A 10,051-nucleotide genomic window follows, 5' to 3' on the forward strand; every position below is an offset into this window, starting at 1 on the left:
TCAGTGCATTTACTGACCACACCAAACAGCTTACCAGTGGTAACTTCCACAGTCACCTTCAGCTTTGTTTAAAAATCCTGTTTATAAGCATGCCCTCATTGTTTCCTCTTAATTTTTTTGTTAGGATTTTGCCCCCCGTGGCAAGTGCTGGTATCCAAACTGAACCCTGCCTGTGGGACCTGTACAGCCTTTGGGGCAATGTTCAGGGGATGTTGCATGACTGTGCAGCACCTAGTACATGTATGAATAACTGCTACAATAATATAATTAATGAATATCAGCCATTGATGGGAGGGAATGACCTTATCTGGAGATGGTGGTGGATTCTGGTTTCCCTAGGATTATGATTTTTTTCAATTTTATATATATAAATACAGCAGGTTACATTTCATAATTTTATGCAGTTTCATTATATAGCCTCCATACTGGCCATTCACTCCARAACATGCATCAGAACCATCAAAATATGCTTAAAACACTGAAAAGTGTTCTTCTATAAAAGCAGTGGCATAGTATTTCTAAGTACCCTTTAAAATCACAGAATCACAGAATGATTGAGGTTGGAAGGGACCTCTGGAGATCATCTAGTCCAACCCCCCTGCTCAAGCAGGGTCACCTAGAGCACGTTGCACAGGATTGTGTCCAGATGGCTTTTGAATATCTCCAAGGAAGGAGACTCCACAACCTCTCTGGGCAACCTGTTCCAGTGCTCAGTCACCAGCTCAGTGAAGAAGTTTTTCCTCATGTTCAGACAGACCTTCCTGTGTTTCAGTTTGTTCCCGTTGCCTCTCGTCCTGTCGCTGAGCACCACTGAAAAGACTCTGGCCCCATCCTCTCTACGCTCTCGCTTCAGATGCTTATGCACATTGATAAGATTTTTCTTCAGTCTTCTCTTCTCCAGGGTGAACAGTCCCAGCTCTCTCAGCCTTTTCTAATATGAGAAATGCTGCAGTCCCTTAATCATCTCTTAGTTAGCCCTATGCTGGACTTGCTCCAGTGGCTCCATGTCTGTCTTGTACTGGGGAGCCCAGCACTGGGCACAGTACTCCAGATGTGGCCTCACCAGGGCTGAGGAGAGGGGGAGGATCACCTCCCTCGACCTGCTGGCAACACTCTTCCTGATGCACCCCAGGATACCATTGGCCTTCTTGGCCACAGRGGCTCATTGCTGGCTCGTGATCAACTTGTCCACCAGGACCCCCAGGTCCTTCTCCATGGAGCTGCTTTCCAGCAGGTCAGCCCCCAGCCTGCAATAACAGGATCTCTTCTTGCAAAAGTTGGATGGCTAAAGAGGATTTACCCCTAACAAAGAAATTTTCAAGGGAAAGTTTGTATATATTTTTATCCTACTTCTTCCTTCTTTTTTTTCCTTTGCTTTAACAAATGGGGCTGAACAATGGAAATGGGACTAGGTAATAGAGGAATATTTCTGCATCAACTAATAGTGCACACATTCAATACTAACGTACTATGTAGTATGTATCAAATGAGTCTCAGAGCACTTGGCAGAGATCTAATCAAAGCCAAAGGGGCTGTGTAAGATAGGGTGAACTCAATCATAACAATTTTAATGACATGTCCATTGAACATTTGGGGCCCTGTCTTTCCATCTCATGTTTTGATTACCAGACAGCACTATCAGTTCTTAGCTTTGCTGTATCATTCAACAGAGCACAATGAACACTTGGACATAATTTTATTCTTTGAGCTGCTCTCTAAAGACTGCTTTACTGGATTCATCTATGTTTTCATAAACTTGATATGCTTAAAAGACTTGCTTTGGCCTTAGAAGGAAACAGCTCTTTCTGGCTGGCTAGGCTGGATTCTGGCACTCCTGGGAAGCAAAAAATATGGATTTCTTTTTTTTTTTTTCCTTGGGACATTTGTGAGAATGTCAGAACTGCTGAAGCTCCAGAGCACGTCTGTCAGATAACTTTGGCAAATTCTCGATATGATAACTATAATACAGTACTGTACTTGAAGGGAAAACCCATTAGGAAAATAATAGTAACTTGTATATTTTTTCATATCTAATGATGCATGCAATTTACCAAGAATGCAAAATAACRTAGAAATATTTCATTGGATACATTTGTGATCAAAGAAAAAAACAATATGGATAAAGCAAGATGGACATCAGCTGGTTTCACTATAAGCTTAAATCACTGAAAATTGTTCCCCTATACAGGCAGTAATTTTTTTTTTACTTCTGAATACTCTGTAAAATGCAAAAATGGGATCTTTTCTTGCAAAAGTTGAAAGGCTATTGCTTTTAATTGTCATTTGCACTGGTTAAAATTAAAAGTGCAAATTTCCATGCACTGAAATATACATGCACGTGGTGTGCTCTGTGCATTGTCTATTTTATGTCTAGCCTCTGGATATTGTCATATAAAAGAGGAACATTTTTATTTTGTGAAGGAGGTGCTGTTAAAAAGCAGCAAAGCACACCAGACGGGAGAAATAGTAAGTTAATCTTCTGTAGAGCAAGACATGAAAATGTGTTTCTCCTCATATCTGAAAAATTTAGTGAGGCAAACCTCTTTACTCCAAATAATGAAAATTCAAGAACCAGTCTCCTTCTTCTACCAGTCATGTAACTGGTTTAGTAATACAAAGTTTTCAATAATAGCATTAGCTTTTCAGCTTTTCAGTCACTTTTAATTTTTGAGCTGTTAGGGCTCTCTTTTTCCATTTCTTTCTCTGAAAAGTTGAGTGTAAAAATGTCTGTTTCATAAAATGAAAGCAGTGAGACCTTTATATCGCATGACTCCAGAACATGGGCTCCAATAAAGTGTTTTGAAAGACTTGTGGAATCATCATAAAGGCAACACATGTAGAGCTGTCTTACACAACAGCACTATCTGGCATCCGTCCCATTGTAAAAATGGGAAATAATTGTCACAGAGAAGCAACATTACTTTTGGCTCTGGTGTTTATCTTGTCTAAGGCATCATTGCTTCAGAAGACAGTGAGAGTGACAGAGTGGGCTGATGGATGAAATGGACTTGAGTGGCCAGTGGAGGGGACTGCATGTGTTTGTGATATTAAAACGTGGCGACCTAAGAGTTGTGGAACTGTCTTTTGGGGAAGCTCAGAAAAGAGTATTAAAATAGGATAGCTGAGGGCTGGAGAGGAAGCTGAAACTGGGAGACAGGATGCCGCACTGAGTGAAGAAGAAAACATAGTGGGGGATAATAGATGTCCTGTAAGAGTACAGCAAAGAAATGAGCAGCACACATATATCCTTGGTGGAGCTGTTTTACAGTGTAGGAAGTGTCTGTGAATGGAGCAGAGTTCACTGACTCCAAGCTCTTTATGCCTGTTTAGCTTATGCTTCTGTATATTGTGTCTTTCAGTTTGGTATCTAAAGCCTTGGTCTTGCTAAAGCTTGCTGAAGTGCAGAGTGTTACTCCCATGGAAGTCAAGTGCAGAGCTGAGGCTTCCTAGTTTCAAAGCTGCGAGGCTTGGTGGGAAGGAGGCTGTGGGAAGATGAGGAGCTGCACAGAGGTGGCGGAGCAGGCCCAGGCRGGGAGCATGCTGGCCCTTGCACAGCCTGGTTGTCATCTGCTGAGCAAACCAAAGCAAAGCAGTGTATAGATAAAGCTCAAGAAGGGGCTTGAGCTGAAACCTGAAGCCACTCCAAGGCCTACAGACCACTGCTGTTTCACTTAGGTCCTGGATCACACCCCAAAATCCATGCCACAGAGCAGTCATGCACGTGCTGAAGTCAAAGAGAATTAAACATGCCTTCAAAATTCGGCATGTGCTCAAGTGCTTTACTGAGTGCGAATGAGCCTCTAGCTTGGGGCCTGTGTCCGGGAGGCTCACAGGCTTTGTGTTGATCTGCTGAAGGGGGGTGAATTTCAGTCTTAAAAATAGCTTCAAGACAGTGATAGTCTTGAACRCTCACAATACTTACTGCTGCATTTTAACTGTATTCCAAAGGGAGCATATTTCCATCTTAACATTTGTTCAGTTTTGCACTTCTGAGCAGGGACTGCCCAAAAGCTCCCAGATTTTCAAARAGTTACATGGGGATTTATCCAGCCAAATCCCATTAGAATCAATGGGAGCTGGGTGAATAATTACACTGCAGTTCCTTGTAAATAAAGGGGAAGATTGCCAGTTATTGCTGATTATGATGCTGATTTTTTGTAGATATAGATACACGTGTCTATTGGGAACTGAACTTAGACCACCAGGTTATTTCACATATTGGTATAGTTTCCATGTTTACTTGCATATCACTTCAAAGAACTGAGGTTGATGACTTCTGGTCTACTGTGTTAGCAGTCCGTCTCCTCTCCATCTCCTGTTGTTTCCTTTCACAATCCGAGTAACAAAAAATGGTGGCGTAAATAGAATTCCAACAAAGAGGTCTGTTGAGCCTGTAATGCTCCCTTGAAAGGAGGCTGTCTAGGGAATGAATGGAGCAGCCTCAGCCTAGCAGTAGCAGGGAAATAGATGACTTGGCGTTGGACAGTAGAAGCCAGCAGGGTGCATATGCCTAGTGTAGTGACAAATAATGGTTAAGCTAGTCAGTTGAAGGACTAAATGAGAGTACATTGTCTAACCCTGTAACCGTAACTAAATTGTAACCTGAAAAGAGTTTATGAACATCTGGCTGCTAGCCCATCTCTAAAGCTTAATAGCTAAATCTGAGGTGCAGAATTTTTTCAGGCTGTGGTTTAAATTATTACTTGGAAGTATTACTGGCATAAGCAGATTAATTGCATTTCAGGATTATAAAGAGTATTAAATTGTGGTTTGACCATCTCTGCTGAGATTTCCTGTTAAATTAGTTTTCACAAGATTAACATTTATGATTGAAGTTATTTCTGTTTGGAAACTCATGTTGGTCTTATGACATCTTGCTGCTGATTTGATAGCTCTGTCTGATATTTCATACAGGATTCTAGTCTAATTAATATATTCATGTCTTTATTCAGATGCTYATTGGTTTAAGCTCAAGTGAAGTGACACATCTGTATCTTTTGACTTCTATCAAATTTAGCAGTTCAGGAGCACATTTCTGTGTGCACTCACAGTTTATTTTAATATTGTTGTTCAGTGGCAATGAAAAGGAGATATTGGTTAGATTAATAAGCATGTGACCACCTCTGCCGACTAGCTTTTCAATCTTTTTATAGCTCTCATTATTAATAGGACAGCATCTATGTGCTCTGCATTTGTGTTGCAAATACTTACAATAGTTGGAATCATTTTCTAATTACTTAAACAATGCATTTTAGCAGCACCGACTGAAATTCCTGTAGGCTACAGGCTTGCTAATTGTTTCCTTTACTAAACCTAATTTATAGGACTGTGCAAATCGTTGCTGGGTTTGAAGTATTTTGGCAGCTGAATTGAAAAAAAATGCTATAGACTGACTGGAAACTTCATTTCTGTAGAACTGTCAGTGCATCAACAAGAATTGATTTGGGTTGTAGAAACCTGGCAAACTGTTTCATTTGTTTTTCAGGTATGTTTAATAAAAGCAAAGGATTAGATCATAAACATGAGAGGCAAATAGTCCCAACTCTCCCATTTTATCCACTTGTTCAGTGAGTAGGACAATTTACCTGGGATGCTAACAACTTAAATTCCAGACTCCAAACTTCTTTAGTACTAGATTTTAGTAAGGTTTACCTAACACTGTGACAAAAGTCTTATCAGTGGAAATGAAGTATTCTGGCACAAATCTTTCTTTCTTTCCTAGGATCCTAGATTAAAAAATATCTCCAACAGAACAGCCAAGCAAAATCAAAATGGTCATGTTCCTTGTGTTGGATTTCCTCTGTTTGAGTCCGACACRGGGCCATGGCACATGTCCGAGGGATCAAGAGGGAGCCTGGGGCATCAGAGGTGGGGCCTGAACCCCAATTCATGTTCTGCAGCTGTGCAAAATAAGCAAGCTAGTCATCAGGGCATAGGCTTATTCTTTCTCTGTCTGATTTCATCTATAGTTTTATACATTTGGAAAGCTTCAGTTGCAAAGGTTGAGAGTGAAACTTTGAGGTTGAGAGCATACTCTCTGTTCAGGTGTATAGGTACCAAATTCATTGGTTACTGGTAGACTTCTTGATCCGAACTGGGACACAGAGCACAGAATAGAGGAGAGGACAGATTTAAACATGGATCTTCCACAGTCTGGATGACTGGCTGTCATCTCTTCGCAAAAATCTAAATGAGTGTGTGTGAATGAGAATGTACAGATAAAGCCAGCGATGGCCTGCGTGACCAAAACTGGAATACTTCGTTTCAGAAATGGCGACCCCCAACCTTGGAAATTAAAAAGAAGCAACACTTGGTGAGTTGCCCAATTTATTTGATTCATCCAAACCAATAAATGATTTAATGAAAAGAAGTTCAGCCAGCTGTAACTTGGATAAAGGAACTTACTTTCCATAGTGTTAAAATTGACAAATCCAGACCTTGGGTTCTCCCTTTGTTTAAAATCACTATTAATACTGTAACTTTTATAACATTTTTTCAAGAGGCTCTTGCCCTGGGAAATCTTTGTGCAATATTGTACATTTGGGGAAACTTGTTCGAAAATAGAAAGTAGTGTTTTACAAGCTACTTTTTGTTTTTCATTATTTTTACTGGCACTGAAGTAAAACCAGCTACTAACAAGGCCTTATTTTTCAGTCTGTCTGAAGACTATGCATTTTTCATAGTCCTTGGGTTTTCCTCCTGTTCTTTAACATTCATAAATTCTAGCAATCTCAAATAAGAACCTTTTCTTTTTTTCTCTGTTTTTTTCAGGACCAGGCAGTTCAAATAGGACTGATTTAAAGACATATCTGCTGTGTCTTTGTTACTGGTTTACCCTGAGGACCTTTTTAGAGGAAAGGAAATATAAAAAGAAGGCACTTTGCCAGGTGCAGACCTAAGCATATGCAAACTTTGGTGACTCATGTTCTTACGGTCAGTTCAAGCAAATTTGCCTCTTCAGAGATGAGGGTTTTTTTCTCCCTCATGTGCTTTCATCCCCATCTGCAACCTCCCTGCTAGCTTTAACATTCATACCATAACGTCGAGAATGAGCATTAAATGTCAGACTAACAATTCCCTTCTGGGGTTAAACTGCTGACAGATGAGTTAAGGACTGTGCAAGCACCTACTCCAAGTTGGGGGTCCACTGTGAGCTGTTGTATCCTTATCTCTAAAGATAAACTTGAAGAATTAGCCCTCCTTTGCCTTCCCAGGGATCTGCACTCTTATCTCTAGTCGTTGCTCACCAACACTTTTATCTGTCAAAACCCTCTCTGCTGCCCTAGCAACAAGCATCCAAACTCTTTTCCAGCTGACATAAGCTTCCTGCCAGCTCCTGATGACAAGTGCTTCCAACATATTCAGCTGTCAGACCTTCAGCATCTACTCCACATGTCACTGGGCTGACTTCACTGAGCCTCAGGCAGCTTTGCACTTAGCCAGTTGCATGGCGTTGAGAATGACTTCATCCTGCCCACAACCAGTTGTCTATCTCTTTATGTACTGAAAGAGTGCCAATAAGGGTTGCTGGTCTTTTTTTCCAGATAGCTGCTGCTATCACGTTAATATACAAGTACATGTTTTAGTCATACTTAGTAAGGTATTACGTTAATGCTATCTTAGAGCAGTGACTTCAATAGGGCTCCATTAAATCTATTCAAAATGTTTCTCTTCTAATTGGAGTTTTTCCCCTTGCAATGTGAGCAGCAGTGCTTGTGTGCTTAATTTATATCTAGTAACTCTAGCATGACAATTACAGATTAAATAATCCTACTGTTAAAAAGTTGGATTGTTCAAAAGTAGTTAATACTGTGTTTACTCTGCTTGTGTTAAAATACACAGATTTTTACTGCTGATTTTCCTAGGAGCAGCTCTAGATCATCATCTCACACTTCATGAAATCATACCTAGAATCTATGTTGGTACCAAATTCCCTGGCAAATCTTGTCCTCTTTTTCTAAGTTCTGTTCCTCCACCAAGAATCTCCCACCGAAATAGATTATGCCATTACAGTATTCACCATCACCTTCTTCTTATCTCTCTTTTGAGTGCTGCTGTGTGCAAAGTTTTCCACAAGCTCTTCTAGATCCTTTTTCTCCTTTAGAGTATCAAAGATAGACTGAGTGTGGGAGACAGGCAAGCAGGAAAAGAGCCTGGTTTGTAAATGCAGCAGGCCAGGGCCTTGGCTGCTCAGCCTTGTCAAGATTACTGTGAGGCCAAAAAGGTGTGTTTTTTATGTCTGAGTTGTAAGTGTGCTGACCTCTGCCTTGCAGACGGTCATCAGGCTGCTGTCTGAAGGGATCCAACCTTCTGCTGTCCTGCCCTTTGGGAGCTCAGAAAGCCAGAGCAGCATCCCAGCCTGGGCCCTGTGCCTGGCCATGGGGCAGATCCCAAGTGGGACCCTTTCCTGTGCTGTGGGGACAAGCTGTACTGAGACAAGTTTGATCCTGCAAGTTCTTTTAGTAGCCCTCACCACCCTGCCAACCTCTATTGATGCTGGGCTGAGCACAGCAGCAGACTGGGACTGAGCTTCCTGTAATGTATTTGCTTCTTTGCAGAATGTGTGTGCTGCCACCTGCACTGGCCACCACCTCCACTTGCATCAGATCATGCCACGATGGGACTAGGTGGTTCCTCTGGTCAGCTACTGAACTGACCACAAACCAGTCGTTGTATTTAGTGGTTATTATTCAGGGCTAATTTTGGGTCGGGTAAAAAAGCTGAGTTGACTTTCTGTCTGCATTGTGTGATTGCTACCTCTGCCTTGAGGAAGGCAGTGGGAGCACACAGCTGGGGTAGGCAGGAGCAGAGGGGAACCTATGCAGCACCCTCCACTTAGATACAATATGCACACATTAAGTGTATTTACTGTTTGGTGAACTTCACCTTGAGCTTGGTTGTGGCACTCATAGGAGACAGGCTATATTGTTGTAATGCATGTTCTCCATGTCTCCTTTGATCCTTTTGAGTTTTATAAAGGAGAAAATGCAGTATCTCTTCCATCTTCTGTTTAGAGAAGTCTCATTAGATAATAGACCTTTTACTAACTGTAGTACTTTTTTCTGAYTTTTATATTACTTCTCCTTTCTATATGCTAATTAATTGCAACAGTTACATGGCAGGTCTTAACAATTAATGTAATTTGCTGCTGCATTTTGTTGCTGAAAGCAGCATTTCAAACAAATATCTTTTATTTGATGTGATACTGCAAAGTTGAGAAGGATTAGTGGAAGCTAGCAAGATTTCTAAAGCTCAGTTCTATATTGAGGGACTAATTTCAATGCAGCATTTTCTCATAAAGGTAGAACTGATTTTTAGAATTCCAAAGGTACCTTGAGAGTGTTTAAAGTCTGTTTTTGTGGGGAATCCGGAACATCTTATTTAAGCTCTCCCAGTAAGACATGCAGGAATATATTACAATGAAATGATGAAAAAAGGGGTAAAGACAGTTTTAACATTTCAAACTTATGGGTCAAATTATGATACTTCTATCTGCTAATGCTTTCAACAGTCTAGATTCCATTTGCAAAATCCATGGGTGCCAAGTACTTTAAACTCTTTACAGATCTATGTGGCACAGCCAAATTTTAAATATATTTAGTTACCTCAGGCTACAGATAAGCATCTGTAAATATCCAACAGGATTTTCAAAATGCCTTCTTACCCTATTTCCAGCAAAATTAATTTCTGGTCAGTTAGTTGTGTAGGTTACTTAAAAATCAAGATCTAAGAATACTTTGGAAATGGGACTTACGCTTTGCATATATAGACCCTTTTGAAAATCCATGCTCTATTTAAAAATCCATATTGTTTAAGAAACACCATTTATATCACTGGGATGGTTCCATTGTGACAGATCACAGAAGGTAAATGAGAGTATTGAAAATCTTTTCCTGTATTGAAGAGTTCAGCATTTGAAGGAATCACAGAATCACAGAATCACAGAATCGCTGAGGTTGGAAGGGACCTCTGGAGATCATCTAGTCCAACCCCCCTGCTCAAGCAGGGTCACCTAGAGCACATTGCACAGGATTGCATCCAGGTGCGTTTT

Source organism: Apteryx rowi, unplaced genomic scaffold (genome assembly GCF_003343035.1).
Source record: "Apteryx rowi isolate R43461 unplaced genomic scaffold, aptRow1 scaffold_76, whole genome shotgun sequence".
NCBI classification, from domain to species: Eukaryota; Metazoa; Chordata; class Aves; order Apterygiformes; family Apterygidae; genus Apteryx; species Apteryx rowi.